This window comes from Microcaecilia unicolor, chromosome 10 (assembly GCF_901765095.1).
Source record: "Microcaecilia unicolor chromosome 10, aMicUni1.1, whole genome shotgun sequence".
Taxonomy (NCBI): Eukaryota; Metazoa; Chordata; class Amphibia; order Gymnophiona; family Siphonopidae; genus Microcaecilia; species Microcaecilia unicolor.
Window position 1 is genome coordinate 196,211,828 of NC_044040.1, and position 9,912 is coordinate 196,221,739.

The window sequence follows — 9,912 nt, forward strand, 5'->3', positions numbered from 1 at the left end:
TTTGTGCACTCCTTTCTCTCAACCAAGTATTCAGCCAGTAAGAAGGGGAAGAAGTGTTTCAAAAATGGAAGATTTGTCTACTTCCTGAAGTTACTTAAATAAACCTTTTGAATGTTAGTTTCTGATATTTGTGGAGCTCTATGGGATGGATGAGTCCTTCCTTTGAATTTACATATTTTTGTTGAAGTCAGAACAATTAGGCTTGATCCTGGGTAATTTAAAGTAGTAGGATTCATGGATATTTTTTCCTTAAACTACTATGCATAAGGTCAAGAAACTGCATTGTCACCTAGACTTTCTTGAAAAACATGACTGATATCAATGAAAAGGGTAACATTTGGATAAAAAGTTCTCAGTTTGCATGAAACTGCCAATTTTTCTGAGTGTAGGTTCCAATGGGTGTTAGCTGCTGTTGTAGTGATTACATGGAGTGTCTGAGAGAAGTGAAGTACCCCTGCCCATTGTGCATAAAATGAAGAGCAAATCCCACCGTCCTCTGTAAGAATAACGAAATATCCTCTATAGAACTAGGGCTTTCTTTGTGAAAATACACCGAGGAAAGTAGTTGATACTTTAATACAAAATGCTTTGATTACTACTGTTACTCAGTAGTGAAACGAGTGCCCACAGAAACAACCACTCTTTTAACGGCAATATAATTTCTTTTGCCACGGTAGCATAGCACCTCTTTCATCGGGCCACTCTTGTGCATAAACGTATATGTATGTGCTATTTCCTCAGTTAATAGTGCTATAACAAAACATTTGTGCTGAATCAAAAAAACACGTGTACTTATCTTAAAATGTTTTTCTCCCCCAGAATTTTTTAGTCCAATCAGTCACTCTTCTAGACTGAATAGAAGGCTTCCCTGTATCACTACAAGCTCCTATTGGCCAGTAGACCTGAGTCAATGCGGAGCTTTCCTTGCAAGACTAAACAGATGGGATGATAGGGAAATTTCTTGTATGTATAATTTTATAATTAAGAAAAAAAACTATCACCTGGGCATAGAAAGGAAGAGAGATTAGGGCAGCATTTTAGGCTTGAACTCCACTGACTGCTTTATTCGCCTTTAAGACGGTATATTCCACTGTCATGAATGTTAATGTCGTCTGCAGCTACAGTTTGACAGTTTATAGTTTACTCTCTTCTCATAAACAACTGAGTTTGGTTATATTTGGTCAAATTGAGAGAGAGGTTGACCAGAAAAGAAAGATGTTACAAGCTAAAGAAATGTAGTGCCTTACTTCGTTATTCATGGGGGCTGGGACTTTTCCTCTGTGTTCAGATGCCTTAGAGTTGTGATTCTTAACCCAGGCCTCAGGGACCACAGAGCAAGGCTGGTTTTCAGGACATTCACAGTACATATGCATGAGAATTTGCATATGGTGGTGGTGCATGCACATTCATTGTAGATCCTTGTGGTCTGTAAGCAGTAGGCTGAAAAACAGTTGCTTTATTTGCTCACTGATCTGTGCAAGTCAGCAGCCTTTATTATTGTACAAACACGATGGTAGTATACCACTATTCATTTCATATATGGAAATGGACACACGTTGATCCTGGTGTCCATTTCCAAGTGTCTTTATTCTGTAATACCTTCACCTATTGTTATTTCATTGATTGTAACATGTGCTGTTAAGAGATTATTATATAATTTGTAAAAAATGTTCAAAATGTTTGTGTGAACGTGAACTTTACTTAAATAAAACACCAGTGACTTTGATAAAGATACTGAAACCCAAGAGTGACTTCAGTGGTACAGTGCCAATGAATTAATAGTAGCAGCAAGTGAATGAGAGTAGTGTGCTGTGCTCTGGTGAGTATAATGTTCTGTGAAGAATGCAGATCAGCAATATTTTAAAAAGTTGCATATTTTCCCACATGGTAATGTGACATCCTATTATCTTTTGCTCTTCACTCCCATGGACCTTGAGGGCCGCCAATAGGTCGAGTTTTCATGATATCCCTAGTAACTTATTGCCCACTTCTATCCAAAGAGAAAAAAAAGATTAAAAACGGATTATATATATATCAACTTGCACACTTATCAAATATTAAAATCATAGAAACACAGTTAATGATGGCAGATAAAGACCAGTAAGGTTGCTAGAGTTGTACCTGATGCTTTGTGCAGGTAATACCCATCAATGCCTTTTTTGAAGTGTAAAAGCCATTTACGTTTTTTGCTTCGATTCCATCATTTTGCTATATAGAGATCCCCTGTGTTTATCCAGTGAATTCTGTCACTGTTTTGGTTCCCACTGCCTTCACTGGGAGGGTATTCCAGGAATCCACTACCCTTTCCATGAAAAAGTATTTCCTGGTTGCTCGTTTCCCCGCTTGCAGTTTCATGTCTCGTCCTCTAGTTCTACAGTATCCCCATCTTTGAAAAATATTTGTTCATTAATAACTTTCAAGTATTTAAATTCTGTATTGTATCTCCCCATCCCTCTGAGGTATTCAGATGTTCAAGTCTCTTCTCAAACCTCTTCTGACATAGATTCCCCTAAAGTGCTTCAAGTTTTTATATATTCTTAGTGACAGAGAGCGTCTAAAACTGAACTCAGTACTCTTAAGTGGGCCTTACCATCAGCTGGTACACAGGGGCATGATAACCACCTCATTTCTGTTGGTTATGCTCCTCCTGGCTTTAGCTACCACCTTGTCATGTTGTATTACCACCTCGAGATCCTTGGACATTATCAGCCTGAAGTCTCTCTCCTGGTCCATGCACATCAGCCTCTCTCCACCTATCACTTATAGATCCTTTGGATTTCTACCCCCAAAATGCATTGTAACAGATAAAATACTAGCTGAAGTTGAGACATCCTAACTTGGACTCTCTTATATGTTTTTTGTCTTGTTTTCTCATTCTTGTTTTATTTGAGATACTAGGATAAAAGGCCCGTTTTGGAAACCAATGAAACGGGCGCTAGCAAGGTATTGCCTTTCTGCAATTAATGTTTTGAAAGGGATTGTTAGGCTGAATGTGTTCTCGCACTCCCTCCCTCCGAGTTGCAGGGCCGTCTCCCTCCTTCCCTCCATCCGAGTTCCAGGGTCGTCCCCTCCCTCCGAGTTCCAGGGTCCTGCCCGCCTCCCTCCGAGTTGTAGCAGCTCTTGATACTCCTTACTTTTTTAATGGCCGTCGTTCTCATAGGTCCGTGATGCGTCTGACGTAACGTTTCGTGGCGTACCAACAGGTGAGCGATGCGATTCGGCGAGTGTCAGTGCTCCGCCCTCGACATCATCACGTTGTGACGCGAGGGCGGGGCAGACACTCATGGGCAAACAGCGATCTACACAACTACAGCTTCCGGCTTCATTAGAACGTTGGAGGTGCGTTTTATATAGAGAGATGATAAACACCAGTTTGCCGTAGAATTCTAAAAACAATCAAATTTAACTAAACTAAATCCAAAAAAAGAGCACAAAGGAGCCAAATGGAAGAGGCTTTTATTTTTTGCAGCACTGAATTCACAACAGATCTACAAGGTACTACTGTAATAGAAACAAGTATAAATATGATCACATCTGCCTACTGGTTATCCTCTTAGAACCAGGAGGCAAAGTCACCACACAGCATATGAAGATGTGTAGACAAAGGTACAGGCACAGTTAAGCAGCAATTATATAAGGTGCTTAGAGTTTGACATTTTTTTTATAATTTGCAAATCCACTGACAGACAAGGTTACAGTAAATTTATTTCAATTCTGCTCTAATTAGGACATAAGAATCTAAAGTGTATCTATTCCACATGCTATTTAATAAAATGAAAGTGCTTTAAAAATACATCAAGTCCACAGTTCTGTTTCAACAATTAACACTAATTACCGTGTGCTTTTTAAATGGTTAGAGCCTTTTGGGAATACTTGCATTTAGTCATATTTCAGCCACAGTTCTTGTTGGAGTTCAGTAAAATACCAGCACTACTTTTGCTTCTCATTGAAAAGGCTTTTGGGCTGAAGCATAATGCTTCAGTTATATAGATAAAGCATCAGTAGGAACCCAAAAGGAAGTTTATATTCTGTGTGAAATAATAAATCTCACACTGAATTGCTAAGAGTTCATTCTCATACTGAAAGGGAAGCGCCGGGGTTTTTGTCAACATGAGATATTATAATCAGTGATCATCAGAGACTGCTATTTTGGAAAGAGCAATAACTTTTAAAAAGTTAAAAATTATATTTTGTAACTATCGTACCTTTTTAATGTATCAATAACACTGGAAAAGTCATAAGGTAGCTTCTGCCATCTCTGCAGTGAGGAGGGGCCCTATGATGATTTGTCCATAGACAGTTAACATCCAGGGTTGGGCTGCTGCCCTCATCGTACAGGTTAAAAATATGCCTACAGTTGATATCCTTCCCAGGATCATAGATTCCTATCAGAAGAGAATAGTGGTCATTTACAATAATAATCTTAAGTAATCCTCATCTATATTATGTGGAAATTCATAAAATGCCAATATTTTTAAAACTGGAAAAGATTGCATTTTGCTCCTCAGTACAGTAGCAAAGTTGTATGTAAGCATTTGGCACCCCATTCAGCAGCTCGCCATATACATATAATTAGACCTAGGCTGCATATAGATGTCTCCAGTTTACCCATTTTCCCTGTTGAAATATTAATTAATATACAGACCAATTAGATTTTTTTTTTTTTTTTGAAAAGTGAAAAATTGTAGCTAATAGCTGGTGAGAACTGCATGCTAGCAAAGTAGCCTAGGGCAGGGTTCAGTTTCACTCCAGACATAAGAATCAACACTACAGCCATTGATGGTAGAGAGAGACTAGAACAAGTCATGCTACCCATTTTCCCTTTCTAGCACAGTGGTGCAGATACTTCCTGATCTCTTTATTTCCCCTAAGGATCTCTGAGGCCCATTACTACATAGTAGCCATATTTGATCAGACGAATGGTCCATCTAGCCCAGGATCTTGCTTCTAACAGTGGCCAATCCAGGGCTGCCGAGAGGGGGGGGGGGGCAAAATTCCCCGGGCCAGGACCTCCAAGGGGGACCCGGCACCGGGGTCTCTCTCTCCTGCTCCTGACGGGACCCAGGTGATCACATCCTGACAGCAGCAGGACAGAGAAAACTCCGGCGCCAGCCCCCCTTGGAGGCTGGGGAGGAGCAGACACAGTAGAACTTTGGGCCGGGGCTTCTGGTTTGGCTGGCAGGGGTCCCCCCAGGCCCCACCAGCAGAAGAGGTCTTCCTCCAGCGCTGCTCCACTCTGCCTGCCAAGCAGCTGCTTTTCCCCTCAGGCCACGCATGCTCCGTTTTGAAACTGAGCATGTGCAATGTGAGAGAAAATGCAGCCACAGGGGCAGGCCATGCAGCAGAACGAAGAGTAGCACTGGAGGAACACCTCCTGCCCCGGGCCTGGTGGCAGCGGTGGCCCTGCCCCGGGCCTGGCTCAGTCTCTCAGCAGCCCTGGGCCAATCCAGGTCACAAGTACCTTGCAGAAACTCAATTAGTAGGAACATTCCATGCAAACAATCCTGGGGCATAAAGTGGCTTCCCCCATGTCTATCTCAATAACAGACTATAGACATTTCCTCCAGGAACTTAGGTCTGGCTTTTTTTTAAAACCCGGATACACTAACCACTGTTACCACATCCTCCGGTAGTGAGTTCCAGAGCTTAACTATTTTTTCAGTGAAAAAATACAGTGAAACCTCTGTTTTCGTTGACTTCGGTTATCGTCGGTTTCGGTTTTCGTTGATTTTTTTCGGTGAAACATTTGTCTCAGATTTCGTTGGTTGCCTCGGTTTTTGCTGCTAATTTTGCAAAAACAAAGGGTAACCCACACGTTCTGCTCATTGGATTTACATTGTTGATTCATATGGAAATAATTGCCTCGGTTTTCGTCTGTTTTGGTTTTCATTGATTGTTTTCGGACAGATTATCAATGAAAACCGAGGTATCACTGTATTTCCTCCTATTTGTTTTAAAATTATTTCCATTTAATTTCATCTAGTGTCCCCTGGTCTTTGTGCTTTTTGTAGAAGTGAATCGATTTTTCACTCTTTCCTGTTCTACACCATCAGGATTTTATAGACCCTCAATCATATCCCCCCTCAGCCATCTCTTTTCCAAACTAAAGGGCCATAATCTATTTAGCTTTTCCTCATATTGGAGGAGTTCATCCCCTTTATCATTTTGGTTGCTCTTCTTTGAACCTCTTCTAATTCCGCTATATCTTTGCGATATGGCAACCAGAATCGAATGTAATACTCAAGGTGAGGTCACACCATGGAGCGATATAGAGGCATTATAATAATCTTGCATCCGTTTCCTAATAATTTGTAGCATTCTGTTTGCTTTTTTGGCCGCCGATGCACACCGGGCAGAAGATTTCAGTGTATTGTCTACCATGACACCTGGATTTTTTTCTTGAGTGCTGACTCCTAAGATGGACACTAGCATCAGGTAAGTATGATTAGAAATATTCTTCCCAATGTGCATCACTTTGCATTTGTCCACATTAAATGCCATCTGGCATCTGGATGCCCAGTCTTCCAGTTTCCTAAGATTTTCCTGCAATATTTCATAGTCCGCATGTGTTTTGACAACTTTGAATAGTTTTGTGTCATCTGTGAATTTAATCACCTCACTCGTTCCGTTTTCCAGATCATTTATAAATATGTTAAATAGCACCGGTCCCAGTACAGATCTGTGGCACTCCACTATTCACCCTCCTTCATTGAGAAAAATGGCCATTTAACCCTACCTTCTGTTTTCTGTCTAATAACCAATACCTAATCCACAGAATGGCATTGCCTCCTATCCCATGACTTTTTAATTTCCTCAAGAGTTTCTCATGAGGAACTCTGTCAAAAGCTTTCTATCTACATCTTCAAAGCAATGAAGCAAATTGGTGAGACAAGACTTCCCTTGGCTGAACCCATGCTGACTCTGTCCCATTAAACCATGTTTGTGTTCTGTAAATTTTATTCTTTATAACAGTGTCCACTATTTTCCCAGCACTGAAATCAGGCTTACTGGTCCGTAATTTGCCAGATCACCCCTGGAACCCTTTCTAAAAATCAGTGTTTTATTGGCCACCCTCCATTCTTCAGGTACTACTAACAACAGATTAGCAATTTCATGTTGCATAGTAGATGACGGCAGAAAAAGACTTGCACGGTCCATCCAGTCTGCCCAACAAGACAAACATATGTGTAAACCTTACCTTGATTTGTACCTGCCTTGTTCAGGGCACAGACCGTACAAGTCTGCGCAGCAGTACTTCCCGCCTCCCAACCACCAGTCCCACCTCCCACCACCGGCCCCGGCACAGACCGTACAAGTCTGCCCTCCACCATCCTCGCCTCCCAACCACCAACCCCTCTCAGTTCTCTCAGTACCCTGGGGTGTATGCCATCTGGACCAGGTGATTTATCACTCTTTAACTTCAATTTGATTCAGTACATCTTCCAAGTTCACAGAGATTTTTCAGTTCCTCCGCATCATCACCCTTGAAAACATTTCCAGCACAGGTAGATCTTACATCATCTTCCGTAAAGACGGAAGAAGAATTCATTCAATCTCTTCACTATGGCCTTGTCCTCCCTGTGTGCCCCTTTTGCTTCTTCATGATATAATGGTTCCACAGATTCCCTTACAGGCTTTCTGCTTCTGATGTATCTGAAAAAGGTGTTACTATGAGTTTTTGTCTCCAAGTTTTTCTTCATATTCTCTTTTAGCCTTCTTTAGCTAGCTTGACGCTGATTATGTTGCTTCTTATTTTCTTCATTCAGATCCTTTTTTCCCCCATTCTTTAAATGATGCTATTTTGGCTCTAATAGCTTCTTTCACTTCACCTTTTAACCATACTGGCTGTTGTTTGCTCTTCTTTCCACCTTTAATACGTGGAATACATCTAGTCTGGGCTTCTATGATGGTATTTTAAAACTTTACGGCTGACCCTTTTAGCTTCTTTTTAGCCATTTTCTTCATTTTGTCATAGTCACCCTTTCGAAAATTAAATGCTGCTACAGTGGATTTCTTTAGGGGGTCTTTTACTAAGCCACAGTAGAAATCGGCTGGCAGTAAACACCAAGATACGTCTCGGCGTTTACCACCAGCTGATTTCTACCGTGAGCTAAAAGTCCCACCGTGGCTTAGTAAAAGACCCCCTATGTTACTTCACTCTAGATATCGGCTCAGATTTGATCATGTTAATGATCACTGTTTCCCAGAAGATCCAACACCATTACCTTTCGTCCCATGTCCTGTATTCCATTAAGGACTAGATCCAAAAAAACTCTTCCTCTGTGTAGCAGTGAAACAAAGTGATGCTCTCTTTCTGTCTTCATGATGCTCTTTCCCCAACTCTGGATGACGGTGGCTAAGCTAAAAGTATATCTGGATAACTGTATTAAATCAAACACATATCATACTCAAGTCTGATTATCTGGCAGGGTTGATGTTCAATACAACCCCCACCTGTCTATTACATATCCACACAGGTACACTTAATACTGTTTATTCCCTCAATAAATAAACTAAGGCATGGACTCAGATGAATAACCTTACTATTTACAACACCCTTTGAGGTACAGATTTCTGAATATTTATCATAAGCATATATTTCCTATAAACACATTAGTGCTAAACAAAATGTATGACAATTTCCCTGCTGATTATTTACATTTTCATTGTAGATTTTTGTAATTATTTGGATTTGTCTCAAGCCTTTCTGTAGAAGCTCAACTTTAATTCCATTCATGTACAGTATTTCCCTTTACCCGTGTTTATTTTATTTTTGTACCCTGCGCTTTCCCACTCATGGCAGGCTCAATGCAGCTTGCATGGGGCAATGGAGGGTTAAGTGACTTGCCCAGAGTCACAAGGAGCTGCCTGTGCCTGAAGTGGGAATCGAACTCAGTTCCTCAGGACTAAAGTCCACCACTCTAACAACTAGGTCACTCAATGTGCAGGACGTCAGACTCACAGAAACGGAAGCCTGCGCGGCCACGTTGCTGCTCTGCAAGGGCAGGCTTCTACATGGAATGTTGCTAGTGGAATAACATAGTAAATGACGGCAGAAAAAGACCTGCATGGTCCATCCAGTCTGCCCAACAAGACAAACTCATATGTGCTACTTTTTGTGTATACCCTACTTTGATTTGTACCTGTCCTCTTCAGGGCACAGACCGTATAAGTCTGTCCAGCACTATCCCCGCCTCCCAACCACCGGCTGGCTCTGCCACCCAATCTCGGCTAAGCTCCTTAGGGTCCATTCCTTCTGAATAGGATTCCTTTATGTTTATCCCACGCGTGTTTGAATTCTGTTACCGTTTTCATTTCCACTACCTCCCACGGGAGGGCATTCCAAGCATCCACTACTCTCTCCGTGAAAAAATACTTCCTGACATTTTTCTTGAGTCTGCCCCCCTTCAATCTCATTTCATGTCCTCTCGTTCTACTGCCTTCGCACCTCTGGAAAAAGTTCGTTTGCGGATTAATACTTTTCAAATATTTGAACGTCTGTATCATATCACCCCTGTTTCTCCTTTCTTCCAGAGTATACATGTTCAGGTCATCAAGTCTCTCCTCATACGTCTTGTAACGTAAATCCCTTACCATTCTTGTAGCTTTTCTTTGCACCGCTTCAATTCTTTTTACATCCTTCGCAAGGTACAGCCTCCAAAACTGAACACAATACTCTAGCAACATTAACATTCCATGTTGTTGTTACATTTGTACCCCATGCTTTCCCACTCATGGCAGGCTCAATGCAGCTTACATGGGGCAATGGAGGGTTAAGTGACTTGCCCAGAGTCACAAGGAGCTGCCTGTGCCTGAAGTGGGAATCGAACTCAGTTCCTCAGGACCAAAGTCCACCACCCTAAGCACTAGGCCACTCCTCCACTCTAAGAGCCCTATTTACTAGGTATTCTC